At 42.3% G+C, this 18,818-nt stretch overlaps 1 protein-coding gene across 1 annotated transcript in view; it reads right to left on the bottom strand.

Annotated features, from left to right (window-relative positions):
• Nucleotides 1-16,917, bottom strand: part of SEMA5A (semaphorin 5A) — a 656,101-nt gene extending 639,184 nt beyond the window's left edge. Inside the window, exon 1 of the mRNA XM_073332370.2 lies at nt 16,396-16,917. The gene's annotated coding sequence lies outside the window, so the exon portion shown is untranslated. The remainder of the gene's footprint in view (nt 1-16,395) is intronic.
• Between the last annotated feature and the right edge of the window lie 1,901 nt (nt 16,918-18,818).

The following is an 18,818-nucleotide window of genomic DNA, read 5'->3' as shown; positions in this document are numbered from 1 at the left end:
ATCCAATCTAAACCTCCCCCACTGCAACTTGAGACCATTACTCCTCGTTCTGTCATCTGCTACCATTGAGAACAGTCTAGAGCCATCCTCTTTGGAACCCCCTTTCAGGTAGTTGAAAGCAGCTATCAAATCCCCCCTCATTCTTCTCTTCTGCAGGCTAAACAATCCCAGCTCCCTCAGCCTCTCCTCATAACTCATGTGTTCTAGACCCCTAATCATTTTTGTTGCCCTTCACTGGACTCTCTCCAATTTATCCACATCCTTCTTGTAGTGTGGGGCCCAAAACTGGACACAGTACTCCAGATGAGGCCTCACCAATGTCGAATAGAGGGGAACGATCACGTCCCTCGATCTGCTCGCTATGCCCCTACTTATACATCCCAGAATGCCATTGGCCTTCTTGGCAACAAGGGCACACTGCTGACTCATATCCAGCTTCTCGTCCACTGTCACCCCTAGGTCCTTTTCCGCAGAACTGCTGCCTAGCCATTCGGTCCCTAGTCTGTAGCGGTGCATTGGATTCTTCCATCCTAAGTGCAGGACCCTGCACTTATCCTTATTATCTAATCCTGTAGAATATTTTCCCTTTCTATACAATTTAACTGAAAAATTCCTGCAATATTTACTGGTCAATGTACAAAAATTTAAACTTTTAACTGAATGAATCTTTTTAATTCCAGCCAACCACACTACAGCTTGCAAATTAATTATTTCTTTTCACACACTGGTTACCGCATGTAAGATTTTCATCAGTGCTGGCAACCCAAAATCAGTTTGGCCCTATTCCTAAATCCAGAGTCAGTTTAGAAAACTCTATGAGCCGGAAATGTGCTGCATGTGCTTTTATTGTTCAACACTATGCAGTAATGTCATTACATAATTACAGAAGGGATAGCATTGTAACATCATGAAATCTGAGACACAACTTTTTAAAAAAAAAATTGTGCCTATAAAGTTAATACAAGACTAAGTCTGCTGATTAAAATAAAATATAGAATGTGGGGAAGCCTCAACCACTTTTTGGTATTTTTCTTATATTAATTTAATTCAATTAGTTAATCTATGCTATGCTATATTTCCATAACATACTAGACCCTGCTTTTGCTCTAGATGCAGATTCCTTCTTTGCAGACTTGTACCATACATGTTGCCTTTTAAAGCGACTTATAAGACCAGTGAAAGGAGTTGATTTAAATTGTATTTCCTTTATTCATTTTCCTCAGCTCCAAGGTACACCTACTCCATCCTTCCCCACAATCCAGCTCACCAGAATAAGGTTAATAACTTTATAAATTTTAGATACTATACATAATCAATATTTGATGCTAACATTTCTTTGTTCTTCAGAAAGATGAACTTTTTAGAACACAAAATGAAACCATCAAAAACAATAGTTATCTCCATTTCAATTCACTTTTGGAGGTTGCTTTGTGCTTCAGCTGCTGGACTGAGACTGATTTCTCCTTCCCTTTAAAATGACTTGTCTATCCTTCCCCAACCAGTGTCAGTTACCAGAAAGGGGTCATGCCAGCAGTGTAGCCAAAAACAAAAAGGGTCAACAGATCAGCCAATATTATTACAATTACCATTATTTAGTGAACTGGAGAAATTGTGGAAAAAATATTTGTAAATATTCATTGGAATTTGAAAGTGAAATTAAATTTGTATTTGTAATTAGCACTGGGTAAATAATGAAAGAAATGTTCATCAATATCTCATTTAAGTTTTGGAAGTTTTTATAAAAATTAGTGACTGTATTTTTCAATGAATATGTTCATGAATTATTTTATAGATTAATAGATTTTAAGGCCAGAGGGGACCATTACGATCACCTAGCACAGGCCATACAACCCTCACCCAGTAATTTCTGCTTCAAGCCTGAATTTCTGTTTGAGCTATAAAACATCTTTGTCCCTCTCCAGTTATTATAATTTTACACACATTTCTAAAGCATGTACCACCCTAATAAATTCCACATCTTAATATTAATTAAGTAATATAATTATCCATCTAACCCCATACCCCAAAACTGAAAGTTTTATCCTTGGGATGCATTCAGTTTCCATTTGCTAGAAACCTTCAAATCTGAGGAAATTAGTTGGTGTTCCTCACTTTAGATCACAATATATTATATATAACACGAGGGGTCTTACTGTTTAAGCCCTGATTCTACACAAATATGTGCACATGCTTAACTTTATGCATTGATTAGTTGCATTGGGGAATCACTCTTCTTCATACAGAGACCCATATTCATTTATGAAAATGGACATGTATGTGTAAACAAGAGCATTCACTGTTTATTAATCATTTTTTATAAATTGTGCTGAGGTTTCAAAAGTTTTAGCTAGGAAATAAGAAAGCAGAAACAATACAATATGACTTAGATGACCGATCACATAATCAAAATGAACTATTCACAAACATTCCGTGAGGCAATGTCTTCCAAAGCGTGGAGGGACGGGAGGGGAAGGACAAAGGATTAGTTGGGAAGAAGAGGGTGATATACATATTTCTCAACTGTCCAGAGAAATATGAGTCTTCAGGCTCATATTTCATTTTCTAAAAAGTAAGTCTCCAACAACTATAGTGTTTATGAAAACCTTCAAATTGTCTGTCAGTGTTTGCAGAGAGCCTGAAACAAAAACTCGGAGGGGTGAACTGCCCTATTCATTTCAAATGGTGATAATTCAGATGCCAATTATAATACTTTCAACTTCAACATTATTAACTCTTGCACTGCTCATCAAAACTTATAGGAATGAAAAGCAGGGGTGCCATTGGGGGTGGGAAAGGAGCACGGATAGGGGCCAAGCCCCCCTGCTCCCGACAAAGTTGCTAAAATTTTGTCCCCTGGCTGATAATGCTGCAGCAGCCTCAGAGGCAGCGCAGTGCCTAGCCGGCAAGTCTCCCCTGCCACCCATAGAGAATGGCAATGTGGAGGAGTTCGGGCTGCTACTGAAAATAGCTGATGGGGATGGCATTGCCTCTCTGGGATCCCCCATATGTTGCCTGTGGAAGAAGGGGGACGCCAAGGACTCAGAGTGGCGCTGGGGCACCATGGGAGAGGGGGGTGCTGAGGTGCTGGCTCTGGGGCTCTGTGGGGAAGGGGGGTACCAGGAATCTGGCTCTAGGGGTGCCATAGAGGGGTGCCAAGGAGCTGGTCTGGGTGCACCGTGGGGAAGGTGGTGCTGAGGAGCTGGCTCTGGGGCACCATAGGAGAGGGGGGTATGGAGGTGCTGGCTCTATGGGGGAGGGGGGTGCCAGGAATCTGGCTCTAGGGGCACCATGCGGGGGTGCTGCGGAGCTGGTCTGGGCTGTACTGTGGGGGAGGAGGCTGCAGAGGAGCTGGCTCTGGGTGCGCCGTGGAGAGGATGGTGCCAAGGAGCTGGCTCTGAGGCACCATGGGAGAGGGGGGTGCTGAGGTGCTGGCTCTGGGGCTCTATGCGGGGGAAGGAGTGCCAGGAATCTGGCTCTAGGGGTGCCATAGGGGGGTGCGAAGGAGCTGGTTCTGGGTGCACCGTGGGGAGGAGGGTGCTGAGGAGCTGGCTCTGGGGGTGATGGTTAGGGGAGGGAGCAGTGGTGGCCTGGGAAAGAGCATTGCTACTACCAGGTCTTTTTTACTGCTTAGTCTGCACAGGTCCCACCCAGGAGCCCAAACTCTGCCACCATCTCATAGTAATGCCTGAGGTGTCTCAGGGCAGGGCTGGGCTGGCTCAGTCCCAGGCATCTGGCCCAAATGAAGGGCCCAGCCCAGCTGCTAGGGGGTGTTAGCAAGGAGTGGGGGGGGGAGGAGGGTGGTGCAGAAAAGCTTTCAGTTGTTTGGGGGACACTTATGGTGACCACCTTTTCAAAATGCAAAAACAGGACACATGCAGGTGCCCTCTCCCCTGCCCACCACTCCGTGGCCCTGCCCCTTCTCCTCCTCTTACCCCTGAGGGCCCACCCCTGGCCAAGCCAGAAGCTGCAACTGGGTAGAGCCACTCAGGAAGCCCAGGCAGCTGTGGGGAGCCCCAGACCCTCCACCTGCCCTGGGCAGGGTGCTCAAGAGCAGCCCCCGGCCTGTAGGAGGGACTCCCCACAGTGGTCCAGGCTCTCTGGGTGGCTCTTACTAATGCCCAGCTCCAGCTTCTGGCCAGGGGCGGGGCTTCAGGGGGAAGAGAAGGAGAAGGGGGGCCAGACTAAGGCCCACTTTAGCCCCCCAAAGAGGAAGAGGCTGGTGTCGCTCCTGAGCCTTGGGCAGGCATGGAGCGGCACTGCAGGGAATCCAGAACAAATGCTGTCCCAGAGTCTGTCAGCCCGGGACTAGGACTTGAAATATATATTTTGGGACTGTCCTGTCTAATTTAGGGTGGGTGGTCACCTTAGGGACACTGCGGTAGGGTGAAATCAATTTGTGTAAATTATCTAGCAGTACTAACAAATACATTTATAGAAATTAGAAACAGTTCACAAATGAATCACAACAATGGGCTAAATTAATCAGATAATTTACTTTCAAAGGATAATTTAATCAGCTCTCTGTGAGGTCATGGGATTCTCATATTTCCAGGTATTGTATAAAATACAATATCCCATGTCTACACAAAAAGCTAGAAACTTGTTTTAACTGTCTGAAGGGACAGTTGTGATATATAACCTCTACCACTTGACCTAAAGGAAGAAACTTATCAGCAGTCAGCTATAAAAAGACCCTTATGTGTCTACCATGCAAACAGCCTATATAACAGGCAACATACTCACACATGCATTTAGTGCACAATCATGCTCCTGCTAAAGTCATTCTAAAAACCTCCCATATCAAGATTGGAAGACAAAGAAACAGTAGACACAAATCAACTGTCAAATCGGAGTAAGTTTTTAATTGCCTGTAGCTTAATAACAATTAGATTACTTTTCTTCAAACTCTAATGTACAATCTCCTTTGCCTTCATATGAAATTTGGAAATTTTCAAGATGAAGAATTTTCCAAGCCAAAGTTATAAATAGAAGAGCAAAAATGGGACTTTATAAAGGAAGCTAGTTGCAACCTTAACTGTAGACAGGTTGCTGCCTCTCCATAATTTTGAGCAAAGAAAGTTCATCTGTATCCAATATTAGACATATAGATGAACATAATCTGTTGAGAAAGAGTCAATATGGTTTTAGTAAAGGGAAATCATGCCTCACCAATCTACTAGAATTCTTTGGGGGGGGTCAACAAGTATGTGGACAAAGGTGATCCAGTGGATATAGTGTATTAGATTTTCAGAAAGCCTTTGACAAGGTCCCTCACCACAGATTCTTAAGCAGAGTAAACTGTCAGAGGATAAGAGGGAAGGTGCTCTCATGGATTGGTAACTGGTTAAAAGATAGGAAACAAAGGGTAGGTAAAAATGGTCAGTTTTCAGAATGGAGAGAGGCAAACAGTGGTGTCCCCCAGGGGTCTGTTCTGGGACCAGTCCTATTCAACATATTCATAAATTATCTGGAAAAAGGGGTAAACAGTGAAGTAGCAAAATTTGCAGATGATACAAAATTACTCAAGATAGTTAAGACCCAGGTAGACTGCAAAGAGCTACAAAAGGATCTCTCAGAACTGGGTGACGGGGAAACAAAATGTCAGACGAAATTCAATGTTAATAAATGCAAAGTAATGTACATTGGAAACCATAATCCCAACTATACATATAAAATGATGGGGTCTCAATTAGCTGTTACCACTCAAGAAAGAGATCTTGGAGTCATTGTGGATAGTTCTCTGAAAACATCCACTCAATGTGCAGCGCCAGTCAAAAAAGCAAACAGAATGCTGGGAATAATTAAGAAAGAGATAGATAATAGGGCAGAAAATCTATGGTACGCCCACATCTTGAATACTGCATTCAGATGTGGTTGCCCCATCTCAAAAAAGATATATTGGAGTTGGAAAAGGTTCAGAAAAGGGCAACAATAATGATTAGGGGGTATGGAATGGCTTCCATATGAGGAGAGATTAATAAGACTGGGACTTTTCAGCTTGGAAAAAAGACTCATAGACTCATAGATATTAAGGTCAGAAGGAACCACTATGATCATCTAGTCTGATCTCCTGCACAATGCAGGTCACAGAATCTCACCCACCCACTCCTGCAATAAACCTCTCACCTATGTCTGAACTATTGAAGTCCTCAAATCATGGTTTAAAGACTTCAAGGTGCAGAGAATCCTTCAGCAAGTGACGCATGCCCCAAGACGACTAAGGGGGGATATGATTGAGGTCAATAAAATCAAGACTGGTGTAGGGAAAGTAGATAAGGAAGTGTTGTTTACTACCTCTCATAACACAAGATCTAGGGGGTTACCAAATGAAATTAATAGGCAGCAATTTTAAAAGAAATAAAAGGAAGTATTTCTTCACACAACGCACAGTCAACCTGGGGAACTCCTTGCCAGCGGATGTTGTGAAGGCCAAGACCATAACAGGGTTCAATAAAGAACTAGATAAATTCATGGAGGATAGGTCTATCAATGGCTATTAGCCAGGATGGGCAGGAATGATTTCCCTAGCCTCTGTTTGCCAGAAGCTGGGAATGAGTGACAGGGGATGGATCACTTGATGATTACCTGTTCTGTTCATTCCCTCTGGGGCACCTAGCACTGGCCACTGTCAGAAGAAAGGTTTCAGAGTGGTAGCCATGTTAGTCTAACAGCAAAAACAACAAGGAGTTATTGTGGCACCTTACAGACTAACACATTTATTTGAGCATAAGCTCTAGCCCACAAAAGCTTATGCCCAAATAAATTTGTCAGTCACTAAGGTGCCACAAGGACTTCTTGTTGTTTTTGTCAGCAGACAGGATATTGGTCTAGATGGACCTTTGGTCTGACACAGTAAGGCCATTCTTATGTTCTTATCCATCCAGAGATTTTTATAAATTCAAAGTTAAAAAACAGACAAACCCACACAAAAACCCATTACTCCAAACTTAAAGGCTTGATATCTCTTCTCTTCCAGTTATTGACCACATTTATCCTGCAGCTGATAAAAACATAAAATGGGGAAAGCATGAGATCCAGACTGTACAGGTTGGTGTTCACAGAATTAAAAGCACTTCTAAACCTCAGAACAAGAAGTGTGGGCCCGAGCCAAGGAGAAAAACAATGAGACCAATAAACCAGAAAACATGGTGAATCTATTAGGAAATCCAGGCAAAACTGCATGGATTCTGGCCTAGTTCTGTGAGGGCTTAACTCCTTCATGCAGACCTCTGGGTTTACTGCACATTGGCAGTGTGGCTCTGGCCCTGGCATCTACATCATAATCCCTCTTTCAAAAGAGGCTGTAAACTGCACTCTGCAGATGGGAGCAGATCGTCCAGTGGCTGCTTCCCAGCTCCTTGGTCTTCCCACCTAAGAACATACCTATAACTAAACTCTAAATCCCATGGATCTTGAGTGGAAGGCATTTCCCAGTGTCAGGAGGCAGAAAACAGCCTTCTTCATTTACAATCTTCTTCATTCATCCTCATAATTCTTCCAGAACAATCCACATCATGATTTCAGTTACTCAGAACATATAAACTAGAAAACTAAAGAACTGTCAAAGGAAACCATTAGTTTATTGACTGTGTAGAACAATGCAACTGCCATTTCACCCTGTAGAATACTGACCACAACCTTCAACCATTATATTTTTCTTCATCCACTTGTTATTATTAACCTCTTTTCTAGAAATGTACCCCCTAAATCAGGAGCATCCAAATTTTGTCAACCCAAAAGTCATATGGACAACTTCCCATGAGCCACCTTTCTTTATCCTCTGCGCTTGGGATTTTAAAAAGTGCTCATCACTGGCCTATTGAAGTATATGAGTGACTTCAACAAGAACAGCATTATGCCAACACTGAGTGCTTTTGAAAATGGCAACACAAATACATGATTTTTATTGAAAAATAAATGTATACAACTTTAATATTCACTTATACTTATGTCATCCTGTGTAGAATTCACCAGCAATAGAAAATATCAAATATTTCAGAGTCATTAGTGTGGGCCAGAAGTCTGAGTCTCTAACATATTAGAAAAACTTAATTCCACACTGTATCTCCTTACCCAAGGCTGTTTACATAGGCCTTACAGTCAAGTACAATATGCTAATAAATAATGTATTTGATTGGGGGTGAACCTGGTTCTAATTAGAGACCAAGTTCCAGCTTAGTTCTCACTCTCCATTTAGTGAGAATTTGACACAATTTGTTTTGTAAACACACTTTTTAAACTGTGTTTTTTTAAACCCGGGTTACAATATGACCCTGTCTCTTCTGGCTGATCAAAACATTTTAGAACCCAGTTCACTCACAATCAGGTAAAGCCTCAGAAAGGGCCTTAGATATAATGAAATGGAGGGCAGCAATTTTAGCACTCTTTAGATCACAATTTGTGTACCAATTCAAACAAAAGCTGACGTAACGACAATATGCAATAGTTACCTATTTAACACACAGTAAAGATTTCAAACACTGTAAACCAGAGATCGGCAACCTTTGGCACATGGCCCGCCAGGGTAAGCCCCCTGGCAGGCCAGGCCCATTTGTTTACCTGCTGCGTCTGCAGGTTTGACCGATCGCGGCTCCCAATGGCCGCAGTTTGTCGCTCCCGACCAATAGGGGCTGCAGAAAGCAGCGCAGGTCGAGGGATGTTCCAGCTGCTGCTTTCCGCAGCCTCCATTGGCCTGGAGCGGCAAACTGAAGCCAGTGGGAGCCGCGATCAGCCAAACCTGTGGATGAGGCAGGTAAACAAACTGGCCCAGCCCACCAGGGGGCTTACTTTGGCGGGTCGCGTGCCAAAGGTTGCTGATCCCTGCTGTCAACTATATTCTGAGGACACAGTTACTTCATGAATGCCTTTCAAGTGATTTATTCACTACACTTATTTTATTACTTTATTTAATAACTATGCAAACCGTGATAGTTCTTCTTCCAACTGTTAATGGAATTCTAAATCCTTAGGTTCCTGTATACATTGTTTGTAAATTAGTGATTTTAAAAATAGGAAGTGGGAAACAGCAATATGTAAAGGACTTGTCTCTATTCTGTTTTACAAAAGTTGTGTAGTAGTTAATAGATAGTTTGAAAATGGGAGTGCATCTCATACTTTACAGCAAAATTGAAACTTTATGAAATAAATCATTTTCATATTTTTTTCCTTCAAAACTATTTAAGTTAATTTACATTGTGATTAGAAAGAGTTTGGACTGTACTCTCCAGCAACCACACACCACACAACAAAAACACTAACCCAGGAACCTATCCTTGCAACAAAGCCCAATACCAACTCTGTCCACATATTATTCAAGTGACACCATCATAGGACCGAATCAGATTAGCCATGCCATTAGGGGCTCGTTCACCTGCACATGTGGGAGGGATAGCTCAGTGGTTTGAGCATTGGCCTGCTAAACCCAGGGTTGTGAGTTCAATCCTTGAGGGGGCCATTTAGGGATCTGGGGCAAAAATTGGGGATTGGTCCTGCTTTGAGCAGGGGGTTGGGCTAGATGACCTCCTGAGGTCCCTTCCAACCCTGATATTCTATGATTCTATGATCTACCAATGTGATTTATGCCATCATGTGCCACCAATGCCCCTCTGCCAGGTACACTGGCCAAACCGGACAGTCTCTATGCAAAAGAATAAATGGACACAAATCTGACATCAGGAATCATAACAATCAAAAACCGGTAGGAGAACACTTCAAACTCTCTGGCCTCTCAGTAAAAGATTTAACGGTGGCAATTTTGCAACAGAAAAGCTTCAAAAACAGATTCCAATGAGACACTGCTGAGCTTGAATTAATATGCAAACTAGATACCATTAACTTGGGTTTGAATAGAGACTGGGAGTGGCTGGGTCATTACACATATTGAATCTATGTCCTCATGTTAAGTATCCTCACACCTTCTTGTCAACTGTCTAAATGGGCTATCTTGATTATCACTACACAAGTTTTTTTTCTCCTGCTGATAATAGCTCATCTTAATTAATTAACCTCTTACAGTTTGTATGGCAACTTCCACCTTCTCTGTATGTGTATATATATATCTTTTTACTATATGTTCCATTCTATGCCTCCGATGAAGTGGGCTGTAGCCCACGAAAGCTTATGCTCTAATAAATTTGTTAGTCTCTAAGGTGCCACAAGTACTCCTGTTCCTTTAACAAGAACTTGTTTTCCAAGAGTTTTCAGTGCTTTCCCAACAGAAAGTTAATTCCATTCCCAACATTTTACCACTACACATAACTTCTTCTTTGAAGTTCCTTGGCTTTCTAATACACTGTGGAATGCAAGTGTAGATTTCTTAGCACTAGAACTCTTTAGATAACCAAGATTAATTGTGTAAATACAACTATCTACTATATTAGAGTATTCAATTTCTTTTCCTTATACTGCAATTGACTGTTTTTTATAAATGGTAAAACTCCCTAGATGTTAGATGATGGGTGGCAATACAAATTAGAAAATAAATATTACAATAAAGCCTATACTGGAAGAAAAATTTGAATTTTTTTCAAATGTTGAACAACAACAAAAAGAGGTGCTCTATCAAAACTGCAGATTGCCAGCAACAAAGTCTTAAAGATTTCAAACCTGCATTCCAATTACGTTTATAGTTGTTATTTCTGCCACATGCAATAGTTAGCCTCTACCTGGCTAATTCCCCCATAAAAACAAAGGGATGCGTTTAATTAGCAAGTTGCATTTCTTAAAAGGCTGTCTTATTTTCTGCATAAGACCCAACTTTACCTGCATAGTACAGTTCAAGCTGCAAGATTCATAAGATTTCTGGAGGGATTCAAAATAGCAGACTGCCACCTGTCTTTTGCAGGTTATTTATGCAATGCTGCAGGCTAGAAATTAAAACTAGCCTACCATGAACAGCTGACAAAAGGTGTATGTCACAGAGGGCTCAGTCTGAAATATGTTTGGATATGGTTGATAAAACACTCATTCTTTTAAGTCAGTTATAGTTTACAAAGACAAATTAGAAAGATAAAATGTATATGTACTGTATTTTACAACTTGGTTTCAAGAAGGAATGTGAAATATAAGCCAGAGAAGGAGAAGAGGGAGAAAGGGACTGATTAAGCCAAATTAGACAATAATTTGGTGAAACAGCACTGACAGAGACTCAAATTATATATTTTTACAAATATTTTAAGGAAAAAATATAAGAACTTCCTCAGTGATTCTTATTTTTAATTATCATACCAATTTATCTCAGTAACTATGGCAACAGTTTCAGAAAAAATGGTCAAAATATAACAATTGAGATGATATATCATAATTTTACAGGTTTCAGAGTAACAGCCGTGTTAGTCTGTATTCGCAAAAAGAAAAGGAGTACTTGTGGCACCTTAGAGACTAACCAATTTATTTGAGCATAAGCTTTCATGAGTTACAGCTCACTTCATCGGATGCATACTGTGGAAACTGCAGAAGACATTATATACACAGAGACCATGAAACAATACCTCCTCCCACCCCACTCTCCTGCTGGTAATAGCTTATCTAAAGTGATCACTCTCCTTACAATGTGTATGATAATCAAGGTGGGACATTTCCAGCACAAATTCAGGTTTTCTCACCCTCTGCCCCCACACACACAAACTCACTCTCCTGCTGGTAATAGCCCATCCAAAGTGACCACTCTCCTTACAATGTGTATGAAAATCAAGGTGGGCCATTTCCAGCACAAATCCAGGTTTTCTCACTCGCCCCCCCCCCCCCCCCCAAAAAACACACACACACAAACTCACTCTCCTGCTGGTAATTTTACATAGTTTTACAGTTCATATGTTATAATCAAGCTTCTTTTAAAAAATAGTAATATTATATTATACTACATTATATCATATTATACTATATAACAAATATGTACATATTTGGTACACTGAAACTCTTATCACAAAGTATTGAATAGTAGATATTGCTTCAGTCTAATTCATGTGATCGTAGACCACACACATATACTATGAGTGTAAATTAATGATACTCAGACCTCAGTGGTTCAGGAGCCAAATTAACGATCAACATTACCGAAAAGAGCCACAGTAGTGTGAATTCAGTGTTTCATTTACAATAGTACTATATATTCATATTTAAACAGTATGACGGGAAATGTGTATTAGTGTGTGTGTGTATACATATAGATAAAAAAAATTCTCACAGCAAAATGACTGACCAAGTATAATTATTTTATCAATTTCAACTGATTAATAACATAGAAAAAACATCCTAGTTGGTTAATAACTTAGATTGGTTAATAATTAAATCACACAGTGTTTTAATATCATGTGATGCAAAGAGCCACGCATTAAAGAACCACTTGCGGCTCGCGAGCCTCATTCTGACTATCACTGGTGTAATTCATCCAGTGGAAATCAGCATAGCTCCTCTGATGTTAGCTTTAAACATCACCATCAATGGAACTGTTCTCCCAGCTTTAAAATTGACCATGTATGTAGTATGAGGGACAATCTTCTTTCATTGAAATATTTTGCTTTCCACAATCAACTCTCTGTACAACTTTTTATGAGTGATGTACCCAAATACTTGGATGCTAATATCTAAACTGTATTGTTAAATTTATTCACCTAAATTTGGGTTATTGCTGACTAGGTACTATATGTATCTTATGACTTTTAAAACAAACTTTGTATTTGTGGATAATCTAAGCACTATACCCATATGTACAAAAAGAAAAGGAGTACTTGTGGCACCTTAGAAACTAACCAATTTATTTGAGCATAAGCTTTCGTGAGCTACAGCTCACTTCATCGGATGCATACTGTGGAAAATACAGAAGATGTTTGTTTTTATACACACAAATCATGAAAAAATGGGTGTTTATCACTACAAAAGGTTTTCTCTCCCCCACCCTACTCTCCTGCTGGTAACAGCTTGATCACTTTACATAAGCTATTACCAGCAGGAGAGTGGGGTGGGGGGAGAGAAAACCTTTTGTAGTGATAAACATCCATTTTTTCATGATTTGTGTGTATAAAAACAAACATCTTCTGTATTTTCCACAGTATGCATCCGATGAAGTGAGCTGTAGCTCACGAAACCTTATGCTCAAATAAATTGGTTAGTCTCTAAGGTGCCACAAGTACTCCTTTTCTTTTTGCGAATACAGACTAACACGGCTGTTACTCTGAAACCCATATGTACAGACACTCTTTTCTTAACCTGTGTATTATATAATTTTTTTAACATTAGCTTTAATAATATTTGAAGGATTAGAATCCAGTTGAAGATCTGACCTTGTATATCCAAGTAATTCTCCAATTCCATCTGTTGAATCCCTTACTGTAATTAGTTTCTAACGGATGAAGTGGAGTTGCTAAGATGTTTTTGTTGTATTCTTACTTATATTTTGTATATTTTATTTATTAAGAAGCAATGGTTTCTTTTACATTATTACTTAATTGCAACATCCTGATAACACAAAACACAATAATAATATAATTCTATATGACAGTAATAACAACAGACATAAAACTCTGTTACTACCCCATTTGGTTAAATATCTGATTAAACAAGCTTAAAACTATAGCTGTTATTCAACTACAATGGTACATATTTGTGACAGTACAGGTCTATATGACTGCAAATTACCTCAGTGAACTTGACATATCCGAGGTTTTTGACTTTACAAGGTACACAGAAAACTGCTACTTGCACATATTTTACCAAACTGACAATGGGAGAAGATTTAAAACATGGTGTAGACTGTTGATATTAACACATTCAGCTTCTTCAAAACACTACGTGAAAACTTCCTAAAGGAGAAGTATAATTTAATGGCAAGAGTTTACATTTTCTAGTTCTGAACTATCTCTTGAACAGAAAAGTAAACTGCCACCTGTAAGAGCAAAGTCTTTGCTCTCTGTGGGAGTTTACGCAGCTATTCACCACTAACATGAGAAATGAGGTGATGCCATTAGAAAAAGTAATAAAAATATATTATCATCACCTACCCTAAAGAACACAGAAATTTGTCAAAATCTTTCATTTTACCCATGCAAGGACTGAGGAATACTCCAGCTGCTAGAGTTAAAATTGAAGTCCCATTTCCCTTATAAATCATGGAGCTTTTAACTGGGCTGAAAATTTTTGCTTAAGGCTGGAGTCTGGCATACAAGAACTCAGTCCAAGAATGTTTAGTGTTTGCTTTCCTTTACAAAATGTTGTTTATTTTAAAAAAATCTGTTCAACTATTTTTAACTATGTAAGTGTGCTCCTACAATCCTAAAAATAGCTACTGCTGCTTTTTTTCAGTTGTAATCTTTCAGGCTCCATACTCCATGCTGCCTTTGAATATCTATCTATCCATCCATCCATTCCTGAGCTGTTTACTGAATGAGCGTGAACATTGCTTTTTTTTTCAATGAAAAATGTCATAAGGATTTTTAATATGTGAACTTGGTGTGCATGCTTGGCATCCGGATTAATATGAGAAACCATGATGGCTACCATCTCTCAGGGTAATAATCCATGCAAGAAGGATTTACACAACAGACCATGATGTCTCATTCAGTGTATTATTGACCATTAACTCAAAATGTACTCTTTAAAAGGTGTCAAAATACAGGTTTATACAACAGACTACTGTCATTTATCAAATTAAATAATAGATGCAGTACAAGTATATTAAAATTCATATACAGCAGCAACTAGTATTATTTATAAATATCCAAGTATACATTTGTATAATATCCATTTGTATAATATCCAATAACTTTCCATGCTAGCTTCCCTTGCCCTCCACCCATTTCTTTTTGACTGTCATAAGAAGATATACAATACATTGAAATAACAATAAAGAGGTGACAAAAAAATCCCCAGACATTTTTCTATATGTATATATATTCTATTCCAACCTGAGGCAGATGAAGGTGTTTACTTCAGGATCATTTACCTTAATCAGTTAAATTATAACTAAAATGTAAAATGGAGCAGAAGGTTGGGGTGGGACCTTTTGAATGTACTTGGAGAGGTTGAGGAGGGAAATATGATTAGCTTCTATCAGTTTTAAAGACATGGAGTTTTGCTGTTTGTTTTCATTGTCTTGGCTAAAGAGAAAATGAGTACTTGTGGCACCTTAGAGACTAACAAATTTATTTCGTTATGCTCAAATAAATTTGTTAGTCGCTAAGGTGCCACAAGTACTCCTTTTCTTTTTGCGGATACAAACTAACAGGGCTGCTACTCTGAAACTTGGCTAAAGAGTTAACTCCTGTTTTGTAACAGCATTAAATGGACTCTCTGTTTGCCATCTCTTGTTTCTCTCCCTCTTAGGTATCTGTGCTAGATACTAAACAAGGTAGGTTCTGCTTAATGGGAACCAGCTGCGAGTTTTGCCCTCTGTCCCCCGTGATGGTGACCCCAAACTGCTCGCCGATTTCTCTAAAAAGTGGCTGGAGCATCCAGCCACCTCGAGCGGAGCCCTCCAGCGCCCCCTACCGGTACCAGACCACTATGGCAAAGAGTAAAGTCAGGCTCCCCACTCCCGAAACAAAATCACCAACACAACCTGGAGACCGTAAAGCAAAGAGCAAAGGTGCACAGCCATAGGAAACACATTGGCAGGAGCTGCATCACACCTCAGCAAAGAGCCCTGTTTGCACTGGAACAGAGTATGTGCTCAGAACATGGATCTATGGCGGAGGGGGAACTCCGGAGCGTTACTGGGCATTGATGCAACATCCACCAACAGTTTTTCTGCCACTCTCCCCCTACTAGCCCTCTCTGGAGACCCTACAGCCCCCCTTTCCTCTGATCAGCACACGGTGCTCCCTTCACCCTAAATGCTGGATCGAGACTCACAACGAACAGAAATACAACAAGAAGGGGGGTGCGGTAGAGGTTCCCTGGGTTTAGGTGTTGAGCAAATTGCAGGTGCACCCTGTGACCCAATCATCCCCCCAAATCATCCCCCCCATCCCTTCCTAGCCCCCAAGACAGCTGCAGCCTATACCACAGAAAAAACATCACATCCCTTTAAAAACAGCCCCTCACTATGCTTGGTCACTTAGTCAAACCAAGTTTGATACACAGCTGCTGTGCAATCAAGTCTGTCCCCACAGCCCCTTCTCTGGCTCTTCAAATGGCAGAAGCTGGTGTCCTGCAGAGGGGAGAACAACTCGAGAGAATTGGGGTGGCTGGGTAAGGGGGCTGGGGAGGTGACTTTTATCTTGAACGATGTTTAAGTTGCCAGCCCACCACAGTGATGTTCAGATCCCGCACGGGGGAGGGAAGCCAAGTCACCGAAATGTTTAGTGCTCATCTCTCCCATCTCCCCCACCCCAGCACACAGTATAACTATGGGCCACCAAGAAGTTGCAACTGGTTGAGCAGCTTTCAATGTTTACTCACCGCAGCAGAGAATTCATACCCTGAGGCTGCTTCTCGCAATCGGCTCGGATCAGAGCGAGCCGACAGACCCCAAACTAAAGCACAACAAATCCCAGCACGCAGCAGAGGCAGAGTGAGGAGCGGCTCCGCAGGTGATGCGCCAGCCCGGCCCCCTAGCGCTTCAGGGCTCAGGGGGGCTCCAGGTCCGTCTGGGCGCCCCCGGAAGGGGATGGCAAGAGCCAGAGGCACACAGCTGGGTCAGGCAGGGGAGAGGCGGCCCTCCGCCGGGCAGTCCCTGGGAGGAGGGGGGTGAATACGCAGGGGGAAGCTGCCTATAAATCCAGAGCCGGGGGGGGCAGCATGTAAAGCGAGGAGAGGAATCCCCGAGGAGGCGCCTGGTGATCCCGCAGGAGGAGAAGGAGACCCGGACACCGGCCGCTGCTCTCCCCTCGCTCGGCGGCGGCGGCAGCAGCCGCGATGCCTGTGTCCCGGGCTTCCCGGCGGCTTGGCAGCCCGCGGGCGGGCGGGGAGCTGTGCGAGAGCGCCCCGGCCACGGGGAGTCCGCGCGGGCGGGCGGGAGGGCGGGCGGAGAGCCGTGTGCCTGTGCCAGCGTCTCTCGCCGACTCCCCCTGCAGGCCTGGCTGGGAGCGGGGCTCCACTCTGCGCGGAGCCTCCCCCGGCGTGCACACGCCGCTTCTCGGGGCCAGGCAGGGGGTGAAACCAGAGCCCCGGTCGCCCGCTTCTCCCCCCGCCCCCGAGGCCCCCGGGCGGCGCACTCCCCTCCCTGCCCCAGCCGGTCCCGAGCCAGCCCCGCAGACACTGCCCCGCTGCAGGCGGCGGTAGAGCGCGCTCCCCTCGCTCTGCCCTTCCCCCCGCCTTCCCCAAAGCCCGCGTGTGACAGGTCGGTCACCTCCCCGAGCCCGAGCGGGGCCTCCGCCCCCTTGTGGGCAGCGGCGGGCTGCTGAAAGGCTATTTTTAGGCCTCGGGCTAGAGCGCTATAAAGGTCCCAGGGAGAGTGAGTGGGACAGTGAGACGTGGCACTGACTCTCCTGCGGGATAGACTCGCAAGCATCCTACTGCTCAGGTACGTGTGCGCTAGCGGAGTCTGCACGCTTGTTACGGGTGCGGTGCATGCCCTTTTCGTTACATGTCTAAAACTAGTGCGCCCTGGTGTTTTTCTCTCACTCCGCATATTTTCTTGTTTTAACGTAAGGCCATCGAAGTTCACTCATCGCTTTTCCAGAAGCGTTGGCATGTTTCTATAAACCACAGTGCAAAGTAAACCACTTCTACCGTCTGCAAGACTGCCTCGGTTTAAAAGTGTAAAATGTGATTAAAGTTTCATCTATAAAACAAAAGCATGGAACGGATCCAGCGAACAAGAGCCCTACAATATTAGACTCAATTAAAACCACTGTAATCAAAAGCTGTTTGCAATCCAAAATGGTAGGAATTCAAATCGCCTGAAACTCCGCAAGTTGAAACACCACTTTGCCTTACTTATATAAGAAACTCGCTCACGGGAAAGATTAATGAATATGAAAGTTCATGTTGATCAGAAATAATGTAAGTTCCCAAGCTTCAGCATTTTTACTGGCTGCTTATTGATATGAAACCCAATATAAAGATAAAAATGTTAAGGGCCAAACTCTGATTTCAGTTACATCTCTATAACCTGGACAGTTTCCTTTAACTACAATGAGGTTTGATTTAAGAGGCATCAGCTAAGATGTTTCATAGAGTGTGGCATTTTCCTCATAATTCCTTAATCTCAGGCAATGATATATTTAATATAAAAAAAATTATCAAATTTTAAACTTGTCATGGAAACACTCACCCAATCAGATGTCATTTTTTTAAAAATAAAGCTTAATCATTTGGATGTATATTAAATTATAGATATATAAATATCCTGTATTCTGGTGCTTTCTGTAGATCTTCACCTCTTACATCAACTTTCACTTTTAAACTCTGGAATATAGACTATTTTTTTTTTAATCTTTAAAAACAAAATCACAGGTATATTAACTTAGAAAAGTAGCCACTGTACATGCAAGTACTTCATCCAATAAAAATACCAATAGGATTGTTAATACTTAGAGTTTTATTAAGTTCCCAGAGCAGGGGTTTTCAACTTTTTTATTTCAGAACCACCTCTCTCTACCCCACCCGCATGCTATAAAAACTCCAGGGCCCATGGTGGGGGAGGGCTCTGGGCTGGGCGGGGAGGGGTCCCTCGGGCAGAAGTGTAGTATGACTTCTGTTGGGGGGCAGGGCAGGGGACAGTGGAGCTTGGGCCAGCTCCACATGGTAGGGTCTGGGGAGGGAGTGCCACCTCCACCCCTGACTCAGCTCAGCAGGCCACCCAGCCTGTCTGGGTTGCGGGGGGGAGAGGGAAACAAAAAATTATAACTCAAAGGTGGGGGGCTTAGCTCAAACAGTTT

The sequence above is a fragment of the Lepidochelys kempii genome, chromosome 2 (genome assembly GCF_965140285.1).
Source record: "Lepidochelys kempii isolate rLepKem1 chromosome 2, rLepKem1.hap1, whole genome shotgun sequence".
Lineage (NCBI taxonomy): Eukaryota > Metazoa > Chordata > Testudines > Cheloniidae > Lepidochelys > Lepidochelys kempii.
Note: the sequence above shows the minus strand (reverse complement) of the source record. Positions and strands in the feature narration are given on the sequence as shown.